General features: G+C 49.3%; 1 long non-coding RNA gene across 1 annotated transcript; it reads left to right on the top strand.

The window, feature by feature from the left end:
• The first annotated feature begins 11,794 nt into the window (after positions 1 to 11,794).
• LOC144166025 (uncharacterized) lies at positions 11,795 to 12,359 on the top strand. The gene is made up of 3 exons (XR_013321551.1): positions 11,795 to 11,975; positions 12,075 to 12,153; positions 12,262 to 12,359. It is a non-coding gene; the product is annotated as an uncharacterized LOC144166025 (long non-coding RNA).
• The last annotated feature ends 8,476 nt before the right edge of the window (positions 12,360 to 20,835 follow it).

Here is a 20,835-nt window from a genome sequence, read left to right as displayed (position 1 = left end):
AGTCGTAACGTAGAGCCAGCCTGTGCAGGTGCCAGCAGGCATTTTGGCATTGTTACCGGCCATCCATTCGTAGGTGTCGCACAGTGCGCGCAGACAAGTCTTCACCTTGTCTTTCATTTCGAGGGGCACAGCGCAGCGTTCACAAAACAAGGTTTTTCGAAGTGTTGCATACCAAGAGCTACCCCTTCAGCTTATGCCAGCAGCATGCACTCTTTTTGGTGACACCGAACTGCTGCTAGTCGGACATGTTGCTGTTGGTTTGGGAATACTATACGGCTGTAGTTGAACACGGATATATCGAATTATTGTCTATATCGAACAGTGCAAACATCCCCTTGAAAATCCCATGCAAAAGTATAGGGCTGTTGTGCGCATGTATCGAACTCCTGATCACGGGCAAATTCGATATAGAATTCCGCGCCGAAGGTTCCCCTGAAAGTTTGCTTCCTCTGATGGGGTGGAGTTGATAATGTTGACTCATCGCAGGAGCTGCCTGGCTTGGTGAGACAGAGGCGGTGTCCGCGGCATTACGTCGCTTCGATGGCCTTCAACAGCTGTTTTCACGCTAGCACGAGGGGCAGCTCCATGATAGCTAGAACGCGGATAGTGGTTGGGGCGAAAGGACATAAAGGAGCAAAATAAATTGACCGGAGGCACTCTTTTTCTGTGAATGAGCTGTTTGGTGGCTCGTGCAGGGGGACCGATGCAGTGTTGTATGTTTGTTTTGTCCAAGGCATTCATTTCGGAGCAACGAAGGCGGGAATTCGTCGGGTGCAGGCTGCTGAAAAGATGTTGGTTGAAAAGGCGTTCGGAATTCCTCGCAGTAGTTTTGAGGGCGATGCACGCATCAACGTTGATGTAAAGGCGAATGCAGCACAACCCGCCCCGGCTATTCCGGAGCGTGTCGGGCGCAAAGCGACTTCGTTGCACGCCTCCAGATGGGGGAGGTGTTCGGTTCGGATACTGAAGATAACGGCACTCAGTGCCTGACAACGTTCCCAACCGCCTACTGCAGCTGAGGTTACGTCAGCGTTATTCGCCTCTGTTGTGGCACAGTGTACAGCGTTGATTTTCTCATTTGTACGTGTTTGTAATCTTGAAGACAATTTGGCAAACTTTACGACGCAGGAGAAAAAAAACAAGCGAAGCTCAAAGACATTTCAATGATAAATAAAGTACGGTTGTCATCATGCTGCGGTTCAGATTTTCTGTGCTTTGAGGGTCAAAACGGTAAACTACCGTTCTACACGACTTCAGAAAACTCTCAGTGATGTGCGGAGTTGTCAGATAATCTGCAGATACAGTCGAACACGGATATATCGAACTCCAAGGGGATCGCGAAATAGTTCGATATATGAAAAATTCGATATACAAAATATGGGCTCTGAGACCTCACCTATGGCGGACGATCACTTACCGATCGTCGCTACAAGAATGACAACTATAATTTCGCACTCACGACGCAACAGGACGCTTTATTTCCGTGAAAAAAAAATCACTGATCTTGGCCATGCTTTTTCGTCCTGGAAATGAAATTAAATACGCTGGTCTCGATCTTCTCGAGGCTGCACAATTAGAAAATTCCAGCAGTACGCTGCGCCTTCGCACACCATGCACAACACGCACGCAAAAGAAGAACAGCGCGCACGTACCACAAGAACTTTGAAGGTAACAATTCGAAGGCTCTCTGAACGGACTCCAACAAAGCGCTCGCGATGGTCATATCCGAGAGAAACTGATCTCCGAAAGGTGCGGAACAACTCGCCAAACAGCAGCAACAGCAGCAAAATGCAAAAGAAGGAGGAGGCCGCTAGCGCCTTCGTTCCCTCTTCCCTTTCCCGAGACGACATCGGGGGAAGAATCTAGTCGGTGTTGGGAAGACAGACCCAGAGAGAAAGAAGAAAAAAAACTATTTTTCGGCAAGCCGGGGAACGTACGCAGCCGAAAAAAAAAGCACGTGCGCAGTCGGGGCATCCCTACCTCGCGCTGTCACATTTTCCGAGCATTCGGGCTTGTGTGCCTAGAGAGATTTAGCATACCGGGCTCTGTCCGCTAACGCTACGGCGGGCGGTAGCGGGGCCCGACTGGGCAAGCGCAAATTCATTCCGGTAGGGGGGATTCGTTGCGCGAGCCAGTCTTCGCCATGGCCGCGCATTCCTCACATCCTCCTCAACCTCAATCAGGGGTGCAGCGACCGCCGAAGAGCACCTTCCAGCTCGCGCGGCGTTCGATATACCCAATGTCGGGAAAAATACAGTTCGATATAAACGTACGAATTCCTATACTTTTACACAGAATTTTCAAGGGAATAATTTATGAGTTCGATATAGACAATAATTCGATGTATCCGTGTTCGACTGTAGACGTATTTTATATATCGAATTATCGATATGTCGAATTCTTTCGCGATCCCCTTGGAGTTCGATATATCCGTGTTTGACTGTATTACGAAGCATGAGGGACCATCACAATCGTTCGTTACACGTCGCTTCATTATATGCGTCTTTCTTCACTAACTCCTTATAAAGCAGATAAGTGACTGAGAGAAACATCCATGCGTGATATGCGGCGGCCACACTAACTTAAGCAGGGACGTTCATGCAAGGTGCTACATGATTGGACGATGTCTAAGATTAAAATTCAAATCACTTTCGCTTTTGGTTTGTGAAAATCAAATGCAATAGGTGCAACAAGTAAATTTTCTTTTGCACCGTAGTATGATGCACTGAAAGCACAACCACCACCGACCTGATGCTGTAAAGGTCATGGCATGCTACGGTGCGAGGTCAGGGAGAACAGAGGTGCCTGGAGCGCGACAAATACCGCTTCTCTGGTACTCATAACGCATACCTGCCAGGTTTCCCGAATTTTCCGGGAGACTCCCGAATTTTCATGGTTTTGTACGATTCTACGACCAAAACGAAAATCTCCCAAAAACGCACCCGTCTTCGGCTTAATCTTTTTCCCAGTATGGCCACAATGTGCCGGAGGTATACCTGACAATCCAACCCGACACCAGTTCGCATCATTATTAGTGAAGTGCTTAAAAAGCGTAGTCTGCCATGTGCAGACGTTGAACCTGTTCGCCCCATTGTTATTTTACTGTTTATAGAAACTCAATGCCGCCGCCGCTTTCATTTACGCACGAGCATGGCCGTTCTGAAGATTTACAAGTCTCCAGTGGTGTAGCTTGTTGTTTAGACGAAACAACAATAAAATTCCCCGCATTTCCCCGAGGGGAAGAATGTGAAAGTGCGAATGCAGGAGTTGAATTTGCGCGGTGCAGCCCTTTGGCGCTTTCAGGGTGCAGCCCTTTGGCGCCCATTCCTGGGCTGAGTAGCGTGGCCGCCATCGTAACCAAGCGAACGATGGCAAAACCGAAGAGTGAAAGAAAGCAAAGGAGGAGACTCGCGAAATTGGGAGGGGGGGTTCGCCATGGCAGCACGAGATCTGAAAGTGTGCAGGGGAGAGGGGGCAGTATAGGGGCCCGAACGTGGGACAGGTGGCGCTGCTGGCGACGTTCAACAGCGCCACCCGCCGAAGAAAATCGCAAAAATGAACTGGGTATTCCCTGGCGTGTGAATGTGGAGCACGTGTGCTGCGTGTGCTTCTGTGTTGTTAAAAAGTGCAACCGCTTGTTACCCTGATAATGTTAGTCATATGACACACACACATTTTTTGTCAGAAATTAGGTGCGGGCGACGCTTGTTCATTTTATTATTTACCTAATTCATGTTATTTATTAATTATTCATTGATTGGGTTAAAAGTCAAATTAATGTCACTAGGGCTTGTGAGGTATCAAATTAAAGGTATCGATGAGGGGAATCATGGGGTGACAAATTAAAAATTGCTTCCTAGTTATACTCATGAGATAGTCACGTGAGTCATAGGTTGGGTTAAAAACAAAATGATGCGACTAGGGCTTGTGAGGTATCAAATTAAAGGTCTCGACGAGGGGAATCACGTGGGAGAAATTAAAAAATTTCCCCGCATTTCCCTGAGGGGAAGAATGTGAAAGTGCGAATGCAGGAGTTGAATTTGCGCGGTTCGGTAATGTTCGCGAAAGAGAGATCACACACACACACACAACTACAAAGAAAGAAAGATGCATTTATTCACAGACACCTATTTGTGTTGTCGTTGTACTTGATTGCTAGAGCGCAGGGCCGTACCCAGAAATTTTTTTCGGGGGGGGGTTATGAATTTTGGGAAGGGGGTAGTTTTGCTGAAAGCAACAGTAAGTATTGTTTACGTGCTGCCTGGAAAAGATTTCGGGAGGGGTTCGAACCCCCAAACCCCCCCTCTGGGTACGGCCCTGCTAGAGCGGATCTCAGCTTTGAAATTTCGTGTCAGTACTCCTTTAAGCGGGTGCATTAGCCCTTCTCACGCCCGATTCCTGGCCAATCCCCCACGTGGGTATGTGCCATGCACAGACACCTATTTGTGTTGTCGTTGTACTTGATTGCTAGAGCGGATCTCAGCTTTGAAATTTCGTGTCAGTACTCCTTTAAGCGGGTGCATTAGCCCTTCTCACGTCCGATTCCTGGCCAATCCCCCACGTGGGTATGTGACATGTCAGCGGCCAGGCAGCGCGTGCCCATCTCCCCCCGTTGCCAAGGAAGGCGAGGAGATTCCTGGCCAATCCCCCACGTGGGTATGTGCAATTATGTGCCATGTCAGCGGCCAGGCAGCGCGCGCCCATCTCCCCCCGTTGCCAAGGAAGACGAGGAGCGCGCGCACCCGCAGCTGTTGCTATGTGGACGGACGGCGGTCAACGGAATTCAGGGTCGCTTATAAAGTGCATTCGCACTTAAAATTGCTTACCTATTATGGTCACGAGATAGTCACGTGAGTCATAAATTGGATTAAATGTCGAAGTGGTGCCACTACGTCTTGTGAGGTATCAGATTAAAGGTCTCGATGAGGGGAATTACATGGGAGAAATTAAAAATTGCTTTCTGGTTATGGTCACGAGATAGTCACGTGAATCATAAATTGGATTAAATGTCAAAGTGGTGCCACTAGGGCGTGTCAGGTATCAAATTAAAGGTCTCGATGAGGGGAGTCACGTGGCACAAATTAAAAATTGCTTTCTGGCTATAGTCACGAGATAGTCACGTGAGTCATGGATTCAGTTAAAAGTGAAAGTGGTGCCACTAGGCCTTGTGAGGTATCAAATTAAAGGTCTCGATGAGGGGAATCTCGTGGGACAAATTAAAAAATGCTTTCTGGTTATGGTCGCGCGATAGTCACGTGAGTCATAAATTGGATGAAATGTCAAAGTGGTGCCAGTAGGGTGTGTGATGTATCAAATTAAAGGTATCGATGAGGGGAATCACGGGGAAATTAAAAATTGCTTTCTGGCTATAGTCACGAATTGGGTTAAAAGTCAAAATGGTGCCACTAGGGTTTGGGAGGTATCAAATTAAAGGTTTCGATGAGGGGAATCATGGGTGACACATTAGAAATAGCTTCCTGGTTATAGTCATGAGATAGTCACGTGGGTCATAGAATGGGTTAAAAGTCAAAGTGATGCGACTAGGGCTTGTGAGGTATCAAATTAAAGGTCTCATTGAGGGGAATCATGGTGGACGAACTAGAAATCGCTTTCTGATTATAGTCATGGAGTCATAGAATGGGTTAAAAGTCAAAGTGATGCGACTATAGGGCTTGTGAGGTATCAAATTAAAGCTCTCGATGAGGGGAATCATGGGAGACAAATAAAAAATGGCTTTCTGGTTATAGTCGTGGGATAGTCACGTGGGTCATAGAATGGGTTAAAAGTCAAAGTGATGCGACTAGGGCTTGTGAGGTGTAAAATTAAAGGTCTCGATGAGGGGTATCATAGGGACAAACTAGAAATCGCTTCTTGGTTATAGTCATGAGATAGTCACGTAGTTCGTAGAATGGGTTAAAAGTCAAATTGATGCGACTAGGGCTTGTGAGGTTTCAAATTAAAGGTCTCGATGAGGGGAATCATGGGGGACAAATTAAAAATCGCTTCCTCGTTATAGTCATGGAGTCATAAAATGGGTTAAAAGTCAAAGTTATGCGACTAAGTCTTGTAAGGCATCAAATTAAAGGTCTCGACGAGGGGAATCATATAGAGTACAAATTAAAAATCGCTTCGTGGTTATAACCATGCATGAGATAGTCACGGAGTCATAGATTGGGTTAAAATTGAAATTGATGCCACTAGGGCTTGTGAGGCATCAAATTAAAGATCTCGACGAGGGAAATTACGCGGGGCAAATGAAAAGTGGCGTCCTCGTTATAGTCATGAGATAGCTACCTGAGTCATACATTGGGTTAAAAGTAATAAAGGTGTCGATTAGGGGAATCACGTAGAACAAATGAAATATTGATTCCTGGCTATAGGCATGAGATAGTCACGTGAGCGATAGATTGGGTTAAAAGTCAAATTGATGCCACTCGGCTTGTGAGGTTTCAAATGAAAGGTGTCGATTAGGAGAATTACGTGGGTCAAATGAAATATTGCTTCCTGCTTATAGTCATGAGATAGTGACGTGAGTCATAATTCGGTTAAAAGTCAAAGTGATGTTCTAGAGCTTGTTATGGCTCTCCCGAATGTAAAAAGAAAGTTGCACATGCGAGAAAGGGGCTGATGGGGTGTTGAAAATTGTGCTAGGAATGTGTGTTCGCGCTGGTAGTGAAAGCGACAATTCCATATCTGCACAAGATCCCTGCATCCCAAAATCCAAATTCGGCCATGAGTCGTTCAGGGAAAGCTCGATTTTTAAGCTCGCCGCGAGCACACTTGTTCAGTTTGTGCTTCCTTCAAGCTCCCCTATTCTAAGGGAAGATTTTTTGCGTCTTCAATTTTACTGGGGACTTTCTGACCCCTTTCTGAATGAGGACAGAATGAGCTCTGCAGCCTGCAGGCTGAGTGGTCGACGCAGCTCCGGGGCTTCCGAATAGGACGTTATCTACCGGGGCCCGATCGCGAAAGGCAGCCATATCTCTTACCGCACAATGGGCAGGGGTCGTTTGCTTTCGCGAAAAAAATGGCTTTTTGGGTGTATATTCAAAGCAATAAACACCTTTTCCTGACTCAGCGTCAAGAAAACTATAAAGGAATGCCACCAACAAATGTTTTGAAAAGCTCTTCAGCAGCCCTTTAAAAGCATGTAGAGCGTTTAATATGTTTGGAATCGTGTTTTTTCTATTTTCGATATTTTTCTAAAAAACATGAAAGGAAAAATTTTTTCACACCCTTCACTATTGATGGAAACTTACAACTCTACTGAGGTGGCATCTCCTTGCAATTCGAAATGACGCTTTTTTCTTATATATAAAAAATAAATATATTCATTTGCTTGGTTTCGTTATTGATACTTTGTTACTTGTGGCTGATATGCCATGTGGAGCGACGTACGTAGCAGCAACAAAATAATGCACCAGGATGGTAAACATATCTATGCTGCTTTACGTTTTTATGGTAGTAAACAAATAAACACATGACGAACCAGCACGCTTCGGAAGCCGTTTTACATCCCCTGTCAGTCGTACAGCAGTAACTGAAAATAGCACCCACTGCAGTGGTTCAGTTATGCTGCTGAGCCCAAGGATGTGTGTTTGATCCCGTTCGCGATCTCTGCTTTTAATATGGAGGAGAAAATAAGACGATCGTACGTCGAGATTTCGTCGCGCGTTAAAGGTGCCCAGGTGCTCAAAAGTAATCCAGAGCCCTCGTGGCCCAGGTGCACAGCTGAAGCGCGTAAACTCCCATAATTTGAATTTAAAAAGGCCCTATATCTCCGTCCTTTGCTGCAAATGCCATCGAAAGACAGTAGTCTCCTGCCATCCGAGCCTGTAAAACCCCCTTGTGTCCCCCCAACCCTGATCTTTTCCGCTCCCCCTCCACCACCATAGATGCAGTCGAAGTTGGCTCAATTCGATCCGACTCTCCTGCGTTCGCTCCATCTGTTCAAAGGTCTTTTTTCTATGGCTCTTTGCCGCAAATTAACAGCCCCCCAAAAAAGCAACACACAGCGCCTCAAGAAAGCAAGCAGTGCTTGCTCCAAAGTAGTGGATAGGGAGCGTCGTGATGCTATGGGGAAAAGAAACTCGAGCCCCGTCGGGAAAAGAGTTGTCAATCTCGAAGCTGAGGAATTTGAAAGGCCGGTGAAGTAAAAATATAATCTTTTCCAGCAGTCCCATGACGGCACCTGATTGCAGTGCCAGACTTTCCTGTAGTGAAATTTGTCATAAACGACTTCATGCTCTAGAGAGTATGTTGCAAGCCACCGACGGAACGAGTAACGCCAGTCACGTGATGCGCCGTCGAGGATGACTGTCACCAAGAATACTAGTTGCAATAGAGTGTACTAGAAGTGTTAGAGTGTCCCGACCGGCCGCCCGGAGAGGTGCTCGTTTCGCGCAGAAAATAGCGGCGGCGCTGTAGTCAACGACCATTGAAAGCGATAGCGGCGGCTGGCCGCGCGCACGGCCGCGTGGTCGGCCGGGCCAGGAAACGCTTTGCGCGCGTAGCGCTGGAAATTTGTTCTGCGGGTCGTCCAATTGCTGAATTGTACTGTAGGTACAGTGGACTGTGGGTAACGAAATGAAAAATAAACGCTGCAGGCTGCAGCTCATTTTGCGTTAGTTTTGCCTTTCCCGCTCGACAAGGAAAATTACGGATTTTCCTTCGGTGCAGCATTCGTAACGGATTGTAAATAAAGTAATTGCAGCGACATTTTCGCTATTCCAATTTCCCATAAAAAAGTATTTCGCGTTGAATTGCGTAATATGAACCAGTTCATGATTGCTTTATGATTGTGTCCTTATTGTGCTGCTTGATGGACATGACACGAAAAAATATGAGGACTGGGATGATAGCTTCTCAAAAGAATTTCTTAGTTATTGTCTTGCAATTTACGCTCGGACTGCAGTTATGTGGGTTAATATCATAAGTTGCGTTTGTTTTTTATTGCGTGAGTTGTTAATATAGCGGTATTTAAGCAGTGGCCCGCTTGGGATAATTACGGGTCACCGTGGTGGCCCAACAGAAAATGGCACGCGCAAGCGAGATATCTTTTTAACTAAAAAGGGGTTAGCCCAGTGGTAGCTCAGTTCTCCCAATGACCGTATTTCATAGAACTATTCCAGCAAAGTTCTATTAATCGCACCACCTTTCACCTGATTCGATCAAGAAAGGGGTTGAATCAAATTAACACAAATTTAATTCACAAGTATGCTGAGAGTACAATTACACGCACATAAAACAAATGCAAAACATAGATCAGAAAATATATTGACCGCGACAAAAATGAAATATAACACATCTACTATAGAGGTAAAGGTTAAAGAACGCTAACATGAAACGGAACTGGAACAAATACACATTTTGTTTTCATTTTCAATAGCCCAGCAAATGAAATGTAACGCGGGAAATCATGCACAAAGTCTACACATGTAAAGGTTGAGGAATAACGCTAACATGGAGATTTAAATTGACATTTTTGGCCAACGCATTTTCATAACTCGCCCTCGATCATTAGCAACGGCTAAGTTTAAAGTGTTGCTCCCACCTTCGCATGTAATCACGGAACTTGTTTAAACATTTTATGTAGAAATGAATCCGTGTCACAATGTATATAGAACCAAACCAAATTTGCTGTCAAGGTCTCACGTGCTGGCCGCAACCAACGCCTGCAGACTTGGCACTTCAGTTTCAGTGCACAATTCCTTACCAAGTGCCTGCATGCGACATAGCAGGTTAATAAAATAAGAAAACCCACTAACAACAGCGGTATCCCAGAAGAAGGCTTTTGGTATTTTCGTTACAAATAGGAACGTAAAAAACACAGTAAACTTTTTGCTGCATAGAATGTGCGCCCCGCCGCTTTTGCTTCATGCGCAGAGTCAAGAAGGGGAAGGGAAGAACATTCCTGGTGCCTGTCCGTCAAATTAATCCCTCTTTAACTCGAACTCTGCTATATCTCAAAATATCTTCTCGAAACTTTTTCTCACCGTGTGTTTACCTCCCATATAGGCACTACGCATTTCCCGCTTTATCTCCAAACGTTGTTTCGGAGGACCACGGCTGTGTCGAAATAGTGGCAGAGAGGACACAAGGCAAAGTCCGCTGCAGGCAGCTGATAAGGTCCCCGTTTGAATGATTACTCCCACTACCCACCGAACGCGATCGTGAAGTGCAAGTTTACGCGGACTACGCGTCCCCGTTACCGGAATTAATGCTGTCTGGCGCGTACATCATTAAGATAGCTGTGGACGACGCAGCTGATCATGCGGACGAGGAGGAGCCTCCAGAGGTGCCTACAACGGCAGAAACAACATACATGCTGCGTCTGCTTTGTAACAAGGTAGAATGTAGCGGTGGCGACCACCAATTCATGCGATGCGTTGACAATTCTCGGGTACGCTTTTGGGTTGCAAATGCGAACGCAAAACAGCCGAGCGCAACACAGTTCTTTCTTCTGCAATAAAAAAAGTTTCTTATTTTGCCTTTATTACGAAATCTCCCCTGTGCAATAGTGCTTTTGTTAGCCCCACTAGCTGTTATTTCAGGGACCCATGGCTACAAATTTTCTGCATTTGACTTGACTCGAAACTCTGGGCTTATCTCAAAATTTTCAGCTAATTTTACGACTTTGAGTTAACGAGAGGTTACTGTATATGAACAATTAACGTTTTCAGAAAACGCATAAAAAATGAGAAAGTATTGTTCAAGTGGAATCATAACGTTTCTGCGTCTACTTTCTAAATCAGCTGACCGAAGGTGCAGGTTCGATTCCCGGCAGCGGCGGTGCCGCTTTTGTGATGGAGGATAAAAGCGAAAAACGCCCGTGTCTTCGAGATTTCGGCGCACGTTAAAGATCACCGGTGGTCAAAATTAATCCGGAGCCCTCCAGTACCGCTTGCCTCATCGCCTGTGTAGCGCCGGCGCGTTAAACCTCATAATCCGAAATAAATCAGCTTCGCAAGCGCAAAACACCGCGGCGAGCAACGCAAATATTGCCGCGCGCAGGCTGGGAGCTAGTGCCGGGGAGCGCCGGCTGTTCAGTTGTTGACGACAGCAGCGCCGCCGCTATACCGGTTTTATTTTCTGCGCGAAAGTCGACCCGGCGGAGCAATGGGAGAGGCCGCCGCTCGGGCCACTCTAAAACTTCTAGTACACTCTAGTTGCAACGTCGCCCTTTTCGTAGGGAATAGGCGGCGCAACAGCGCCATGATGCACCCTGCACCCAGCCGAAAAAAACCATTGGCCGACCAATTGGTCCAATTTGCCAACCAATGGGTCCAAATGGAAACCCAATGGGAACCATTGGACCTATTGGAGCGATCCGAATTGGGCACATTGGCTCGATTAGGATGGCCAGTTGGCCCATTTGGACCCATTGGCTCCAACCATAAAGTACTACTGACTGCTCCAACATGATGACCCAATCGGGGAGCCATTTTGGATAGTATTTGGATAGTAATCAATTACGACAACCATTTGCTGAAATTTAATTCTTTCTCTCACCCTTAATTTGAAACCTTCAGAAATGTTCAAAACTTCAACCTTTACAAATGTATACTTATGAGGCAATTAATTTTGATATTACAATCAGCAATTCAAGATGAAGTTCTCAAAAAAAAAAACAACAAGCAAACACTAAAGAAAACTTTCTGACACGAGTAGCAAAATTGTTTTGAAATAAAACCACGATCCAATCCAATCGAATCCAATCCATAGGCGTACAGTGGATAAGTGGTATCATAGGTGGTATTCAACGTGGTGCTGGCGGTGTGGGTAGCGTAGGCGTGTTGGTCGGTTGCACACGCAGTCTTCTCTGACTGTGCATTGCATTGGAAATGTAAAGTGGTCTGCAAGAGTGTGAGAAGTGGCGACGATGATGTCGCACATCCATAGCAGTGTGTTTCAAGATGCATCTTTACGCTGAACGCCTCTAAGCCTCGCACCGAAGGAAGAGTGCCTCTGTTTATGTGAGTAACATAGCTTGTTCAGTTTTCCTTGCCATTTTCACTCCTCATAGCGTGAGCGGTATTATTAAGAATTAATTTGTCTGCCTAAATGTATTTCAGGGCTGTTCATGTTACGATTGACGGGTTCACGACATCGCCACGCAACGGAGTTCGCCATGCATGGGACGTTGTTGAAGAGGTAAGCTCACACCACTCAACATTTCAGTGCCTTGTTGTTTTAATGCGCAAAACTGCGGTTTATTATAAACTCAACCCATTGTTCGCTTTTGCCACTCACTTTGTGAAGGTCCAGCCAGCCTGCGGCGAGCGGAGCACGGTATGGACAATGGCCTGTGGAAAATTGCTTAAAGGACGAACTGTCCGCATGCTGTGTATACAAACAGAGCAATAAAGATATTCATCCATTCTAAGAGTTCTATTTGTGATACAGGTAACCAACGCACTGCAGCGGCAGCTCAGATGGAGTGGCTGCAGCAATGGGATAGAACCAACTAAAAGTGCAACAAGTAGGCGGCCAGTGGGAAGACCTATTGGCGTCCCAATTGGTCGGCCAATAGGTCATCCAATTGGACGGCCAATAGGTCGTCCAATTGGCCGGCCAATGGGGACGCCAATGGGTGCCTAATACATTATTGGCCGACCAATTGGCTGACCAATTGGCCGACCCATTGGAATTCCAATTGGTCGGCCAATGGTTTTTTTCGGCTGGGCAAGACGTTTCGCAGGGTTACTCTTTTAACGTGACAGCACTATACTGTCTTTTCTGCTCCTTAAGAGTGCAATGAATAAATCGGCATGCATGTATTCCAATATACAGATACCTGTTTGTGTCGTCTCGGTACAACTATTCCCAATTATCTGAACACTGCACCACCATTTGTAAACGATTCCACCATGAAAATAAGGAAAGTTTAGGAGAGGCTGTGACCACCTCTTTCGTGCAACCGGTACCGCCATCATAGGAGTGTTCACTTGTTCTTGTATTTTAAGCCCATTCTCCCTTTGGTTCTCCTTAATCGCTTCTCGCTTCGTCTTCTCCAACTGTGCCTCTGAACCCGTGGAAGCAATTTTGTAGCTTCGGCAGCAACGAAAATCGATCGCTTGGATTGGTTTAGCTTGAGCAGCAAAACGACATATCGCCGCACTAGCGACGCCGCAGCTGCGAATTCGTTCGTAAATTTGCACCATATAGAGCGGGCTTACGGCACCCTACTTGGATTTACGCTTAGGGCAATAGATCCATTTTTGCCACATGTGTGGTTCCAGAACATGAATACTCATCTACCCACTTTCATTCCAATACCGTATGAATTCGAGGCGTAGACGAAGAAGTGGCTATGATTATCATTGTAACGATCGTCCTTCTGGAGCTCCACTAGACATCTTGTACCTCATCACATAGCTTAGCTTTCAGGCTCACTTCATTCGACTGTTACAGTATGCCCAAATCCGAGTAACGGTTTCTGCAGTGGCTCAGAAAAATCAGCCCGTATTTAGAAAGAACCCCGTACAAATATTTCCCGGGGTGGGCTGACAGCAGCGCATGTGAAGTTCTCACTGCGTTCCCTCCTCGCCCTTGTGTTACTTCACCATCGCGCCCCGCTTGGGCCAACTACATTATGCAAGCGGCCAGCGCGAACTGTGTGCAAGCCATGTATTGGCACGGAGTGTTCTCCGAAGGCCTCATTACCTTGTGTACACAAGCGGCTGCCATAGCAATGCTTCACCTTATTTTATTTTATGAGCAATAATATGGATTACGATCGAAACTGCGTAGCATATGTTATACAACTCCCACATGGCAGATCACATTATCTTTCCAGCGAATGACATTTGCTTTAAAGGGACCCTGCAACACTCTTTGAGCAGTGCAAGTAAACCTGCGCGACGTTTAGATTACACTGCCAGGAATACCTGAGCCAAATATTACACGTGCACGTGAAGCGGTGAGCGCGCAAATCGATGTGAAAGACGCGGATAAACCAACCGCTCTCTCTTCAGTTGTCCTCATTATGCAACCCCTGGCATAGCCTAAGGGACGTCACATAGGCCATGGCTGCCCGATCGGCTGTCACTGGTCAACTTCGCGGCTAGATTCTCCCATTTCCGTCGTCGTCATCGCTGTGTACTTCTATGCCTGAACCTGTAGGCACAGTTTTGCCGTTTCTTTTGTGTTTTGAGTGCGCGCGGAGTTTGAGTGATGAGCTCAATACTTCCCTTTCAACGGGACCACTCGACTACAAACGTTTATTGCTTCAAAAACGCCCTACCAGCCCGAGCGCGCACTTGCGAGCAGGCACCCATGCCTGCTTTTTTGTGGCACCAGACCGGAAATAGGCCCCTCCGCGTTGCGGAGAAAAGGACAAAACTACCTGGCATGTGATGTATCGAAGGCCGCCGAAGAGCACGCCGCGAACCGCCCTCCTCTCCGGGATAGAGCGCGCAGCTTTCGTCGCGTTGTCCGCGGTCGAGTTGAGAGGGAACGATTATGCGCGATTTCTCATCGCGCGTAGTTTCGTTAATTGTGAACGGATTTTCATAATTCTTGCGGGAGGAGATTTCTGGGACAATAGACTTTATCCCAAAATACATTACTAGTAGTCGATGGCAAGTGTTGCAGGGTCCCTTTAAATGTCAATGTTTCAGCGCTACAGGACAACACCGAAGGACGTTTGAGGTAAATTATATTTCGCGGCGAACCTAGGTTCGGGAGCTCATTTAGCGGCGAATAGAGTGGCCTCGACAGCAGTGCCGCATCAACAGTGAAGAAAGTTCACTAATACACCAAAAAAATACGGTTTTTAAAAGCTGTCAGCAAACATATTTCCCCTTCATATTGTTTTTAAAATAAGGAAAGGCAAACAAGTACTATGTAAAGAGAAAATCGCGCCCACAATGTGAGCTCTGCCCTAATACGGATTTTTCGCGGACTTGTGTCGGCTTGTGATATCAACTGATGTCACCTAAACTGGTGATCTTTCTAACTTTATTTAAAAATATTCCTTCGTTATCTTTTCAAAAAATAGACTGTATGAAAACATTCTAGATGGAGACCTTTAATTTGATCCCCAAGCCCCAGTAGCGTCGCACTCACATTTAACCCAACCTATGACTCACGTGACTATCTCATGAGTATAACTAGGAAGCAATTTTTAATTTGTCACATGTGATTCCCCTCATCGAGACCTTTAATTTGATACCTCACAAGACCTAGTGACACCACTTTGACTTTTCACCCAATTCGTGACTGACTTGACTTTCTCGTGACTATAACCAGAAAGCAATTTTTAATTTGTCCCCCGTGATTCCCCTCATCGAGACCTTTAATTTGGTACCTCACAAGCCCTAGTGGCACCAATTTGACTTTTAGCCCAATTCGTGACTCACGTGACATCTCGTGAGTATAGCCAGAAAGCAATTTTAATTTGTCCCCGTGATTCCCCTCATCGAGACCTTCCATTTTATACCTCACACGCTCTAGTGGCACCACTTTGACATTTAATCCAATTTATTACTCACGTGACCATAACCAGAGATGGATGGAGGCAACTTTATTGATAGCCTGCAGATCGACGCCCTAGAGCGCCGCGACGCGGGCCTCTACGTCATCCTGGTGGGGTCCTCTACTCGGCGTCGGCTTCTGCTACTCCCGCGGTTCGTCGCCCGTGAAGGCGCCTCCCCGTCGTTTTCGCTCGGCTTCTGCCTTTCGAGAGCCTCCAGGGCCTGCTGGACGGCCCATGATTGTTCTTCTTGGTCGTAGCTCGCCATCGCTGCTTCTAGCCTCGATGGCAGCCTTCCTCTTCTTGTTGACGCTCGCTCTGGAAACTTGACGCAGTCCCACAACACGTGCACGGAGTCCGCCCTCCCCCGCTGGCATACCTGGCACGTGTCGGTCGGGTAGGCTTCTGGATATATGTGCTTCATCAGGACCGGGGTGGGTAATGACCCTGTTTGCAGCTGTCGTAACAACACTGCCTCTGCACGGCTCAGCCCCGGGTGAGGGGGCGGGAGAGTCCTTCGAGCCAGGAGATGGAATTTTGTGACCTCGTTATAGTCTGTCATGCGGTCCTTGACTCCACACCACTCCGGACGGTCGGTTGCGGCGGCGCGGTTAGTTAGCGCTCGCGCCGTCGCGCGGGCCGTCTCGTTGTGGTTGTCGTTCTTTGCCGACGCGTCTTCGCCCGCTCGGCTTCCTTGCATACTCGGCCCCTGGCGAAATTTCGCACTGCATTTCTCGAGTCACTTAGTACGGTCTGGCACCCGGCATCGGCAATGGCCAGGGCCACCTCCTCCGCTTCGGACGCCTCTTTTACTGGAACGCTCGCCGCCGCCCTCGATGCCTCGACGACGACCACCGCGAACGCTTTTCGTTCTCCTTGATACTCGGCCGATTCCACGTACCTCGCGTGGCCGTCACTTGCGTGTAGGTCGATTAGGGTCTTGGCCCTCGCCGCTCGTCTGCCCCTGTTGTACGGCGGATTGACGTTCCTTGGTAGTGGATCCACCCTGATTCGGCACCGGGTCTCATCGGGGATGGGGACTCTGCTGCTGGCGTTCCCCGCGGCCGCCTCGTACCCCAGGTCTCGCAGGATTTTCCTGCCTGCCTCGGTCTTAGATAGTCGCTCCAGCTGGGAGGTCCGCTGTGCTTCTGCGATCTCCTCGAGCGGGTTGTGCACGCCCAGGCTCAGGAACTTGGCCGTACTCGTGCCCTCGAACAGCCCGAGCGCCGCCTTATAGGCACGTCGTATGATGGTGTTAATCTTGTTGCGCTCGCTGTGCAGCCAGTTGTGGTATGCTGCGACGTACGCGATGTGACTCATCACAAAGGATTGGACGAGCCTGATCAGACTCTCCTCCTTCATCCCTAGCTTGCGGTTGGTGACTCTCTTGATGAGTCGCATCGCGTTGGCCACCTTGGCGTTCAGTCGGGCGACGGTATCGCCGTTTCTCCGCTGCTTCTCGACCACCATGCCCAGTACCCGGATCTTGCTGACCTCGGGGATCACTTGGCCGCTCCTCGTCACGACCTTGATCTCGTACTCTCTTGGCTTGTACTTGCTTCGGTTCGCCCTTTTCGGTGGTAGCACCAGCAGCTCTGACTTGCTCGGTGAGCATATCAGGCCGGAACCGTCGAGCTGGTCCTCGATCGCATTGACTGCTTCCTGCACTTTGCCCTCAATGTGAGCGTCGCTGCCTCCTGGTACCCACAGCGTAATATCGTCGGCGTAGATGGTGTGCCTGACGCCCTCGATCTTCTCTAGCCGTTGGGCCACCCCCATCATTACCAGGTTGAATAGCAGCGGCGAGATGACGGACCCCTGCGGAGTCCCCACGCTGCTAAGCCTATTCTCTTGCAGTTGTAGATCGCCGGCGCGAAGCTCGGAGGTCCGACAGGAATTTCTAATGTAATTGTACGACCGTTCGCCCATGCCGAGTCTCGACACCTGGGCCAGGATCGCGGAGTGCTTCACCTTATCGAAGGCGCTCTGCAGGTCCAGTCCCAGGATGGCTTTTTTATCTTGCGTCTTGACTTTGTCGTCGACGATCTCGTTCTTGAGTAATATCATCGCGTCCTGCGTGCTCAGGTGCTGCCTGAACCCGATTACCGACGCGGGGTACAGCCCAGACCGCTCGAGGTAGTCCTGCCACCGGTTCATCAGGACGCGCTCCAGCACCTTGCCCACGCACGACGTGAGCGAGATGGGCCGGAGGTTGTCCGTGCTCGGCGGTTTGCCCGGCTTGGGGATGAGGATGGTCCTGGCCGTCTTCCACTGCTTCGGCAGCGTCCCCGACTTCCAGCACTTGTTGAAGTACTTGGTCAGCTTCTCTACTGCCTCGTCGTTCAGGTTCCTGATCACCTTGTTCGTGATGCGATCCGGTCCGGCCGCGGACTTGCCGTTCAGCTCGTGCAGAGTCGTCCTCACCTCCTCGACGTCTATGTCCCGGTTGAGTTTCTCGTTTGCTTCGCCCCCGTAAGCGGGATGCCGCTCCGTGGGCGTTACCGGCAGGTACTTGTTGTCGATTCTTTTGACGACCTCTGCTTCCCCGTGATCCCGAACCGCCCGGTGCATGAGCTTAGTTTTCGTCTCGTCAAGCAGGTGACGCAGCAGGTTCCAAGTCTTGCCGCAGTGCATCTGCCCGTCCGCCGCGTTGCAGATCTCGTTCCACCGCTGCGCGCAGAGCACTCGGCAGTGGTCTTCGATGGCTCGGTTTAGCTCCGCCACTTTTTTACGTAACCTCCGGTTGAGCCGCTGCGTCTTCCACTTACTAAGTATGGACTGCTTGGCCTCGATGAGGTGAGCCAGTCGGTTGTCGACCCCCGGGATCTCCGCTTCCATCTCTATCATTTTCGTTGCCGCCTTCACCCTCGCCTCGATTTTCCTTTTTTCGTCGTTCCCCGGTATTATGACCTCCACGATGGCGTGGTCGCTACCGAGATCGTCCCCCGTGTTGCGCCAGGTAGTCGCGCCCTTCTCGTCGTTCTTCACGAACGTTAGGTCCGGCGTCGTATCCTTGGACACCGAGTTGCCGAGTCTCGTCGGATGCGCTGGGTCCGTTATCAGTGTAAAGTCGAGGTCCGACGCGTCTTGCAACAGATCTCGCCCTTTGGCCGTGTGCTTGCTGTAGCCCCACGCCGGGTGCATTACATTGAAGTCGCCGCACGCTGACAGCGTGTGGCTTCCTGCAGCGGTGCACGCCTTGCACAGGAGGGTCTTGAACTTCTGCTTCCGTTGCGACGGGTTACTATAGTGTTGAGCAAGTACACACTACCCTTGCGTTTCTTCCCCGGGATTATCTCGACGAACGCGTGTTCGATGTTGCATGCCGCGAGCTCGTGCTTCCCGAACGTGAGTCCCTTCCGGACCATCGTGCAGATCCCCCTGCTCCCGTTGTCCGCCGGGGCCTTCGCATAGACTCGGTATCCGGGGAGCGATGGAGCGTCGCGGAGCGTCTCCTGTAGCATTATGACGTCTGGTTTCCTCGTTGACTGTGCGATGTGCTGCTGAATCACTGCCCTCTTCCTCGCGAGCCCGCGGCAATTCCATTGCCACACGGTAAGTCCCTCTACTGTTGCTGGGGCGGCCATGATTGCATCAGCGTGAATTGCTGCGTCGTCTCTTGTTTGTAGGGGTGCTGCGCCATCACTGACGCAAACGTCGGGTGATTCACCATCGGTCGTAGTGTTTGTTCGATGAAGGTGAGCCTCTTTACGTTCTCGGTCTCTATTGTCGAGATCGCTGTCTTGATGAACTCTTCGAGCTTGGTGAAGTTCGCATCGATGCGTGCCTCGAAACTGTCAAAGCGTGCCTCGATTTTATTCAAATGATCCTCGACGATGTTGATCCGCTCGCTCACCGTACTGTCACGTGGACTCTCCATCGCCCGCTTCTTGGCTGCCGGTCCCTTCGTCTCGGGGGTCGCTGGCGTACAGCCTCCGGTGCCCATGCCGGCCCCGCAGGGTGCCATTTCGGGCGTTTCGGTACCGGTGGTGGTACGGGTCACTAACATCTTCTTGATGTCCTCGATCTCCTTCGACATCTTGTTGACGGTTGAGCAATCTTGGTGACGGTACTGGCGATACCGCGGACCCCGAGCCCCCAAACATAAGCTGGATCCAACCGTGGCGATGTGTTTATAGGTGGAGGGTTAGAAACCACGAACGGTGGCCGTCGGAGCCCAGGTCAAGCTCCTTCGGATGGGCTCCCTGTCTGTTCACCAGGCAGGGAGCTCCGGGACCTCTTTGGCTACCAGGGTAAGGTCAAAGAAGAAAGTACCCCCGTCTCCCTGCTTTTATACTATGCTATATGGCATTTTCAAACCCCCCCCAGACGTGATCGGCCCCCGAAAAGGGGCCGCACCGAAGTTTCTTTTCCACCACTTCCTGACTTGAGGCCTCCGAAACCGAACAACTATCCTCGCTTCATCGTGATGGAATCTGTAGACCAATCAAAACCTCTTGCTTCACAGTCGGTATTTCTCATTTCAAAGTTTCTTGACGGTATTGTTGGAGGGTCGTATAAGGCCAAAAAACATCGAACCGGTGAAATTCTTGTCGAGGTCAGTAGCCAGGACCAGGCTAATAAACTTCTTGCACAAACCAGCATCGCCGATCTGCCAATCCGAGTCACGTCCCACCGCAGCCTAAACAGCTCCCAGGGCGTGATTTCCGAATATGACTTACTAACTGAATCTGAAGCTGACCTGCTGGAGGGCCTTCGTAGTCAGGGCGTAACAGCGGTCAGGCGCATAACCATCCGCAGAGACGATAAACAAATACCGACAAAGCACCTCATCCTAACCTTTGACAACTCCACCCTTCCAGAATTCATCAACGCTGGTTACATCCGATGTTCAGTCCGGCCGTACATCCCGAACCCGCGGCGCTGTTTCAAGTGCCAACGGTTCGGGCACGGCACAAACTCCTGTCGCGGCCGACTTACCTGCGCAAAATGCGCCCAGCACGACCACCGTCTGACAACTGTAACGTTCAACAATTTCTTTGCGTAAACTGTCAGGGCCCACACGCGGTGTACTCCAGAAAATGTGAAAAGTTTCAATCAGAGAAGAAAATAATCAACATCAAAGTCACTGAAAACATCACCTTCCCAGAGGCGCGAAAGAGGTTCGCCTCTTTCCCCCTGGGGAGGTACGCCGACGCAGCTCGCCGGGGGGCAGAGCGGCGTCTGGTTTCGGCGGGGACCCAGTACCGCGAGTCGGACTTGGTCCCGCCCCCGCCCCCCCCCCCCTGGGTTGCCTCTGGCAGCCCAACCCGCCTCCGCGCCGCTTGCTGAGGCAGCAGCGGTTGTGGTGGCAACCTCTTCCGTCGGGACCGGTGCCGCTCCCGTCCATGCCTCCTCGT

This window comes from Haemaphysalis longicornis, unplaced genomic scaffold (genome assembly GCF_048455015.1).
Source record: "Haemaphysalis longicornis isolate Haplotype H1 unplaced genomic scaffold, Haemaphysalis longicornis Haplotype H1 scaffold_1, whole genome shotgun sequence".
NCBI lineage: Eukaryota > Metazoa > Arthropoda > Arachnida > Ixodida > Ixodidae > Haemaphysalis > Haemaphysalis longicornis.
Note: the sequence above shows the minus strand (reverse complement) of the source record. Positions and strands in the feature narration are given on the sequence as shown.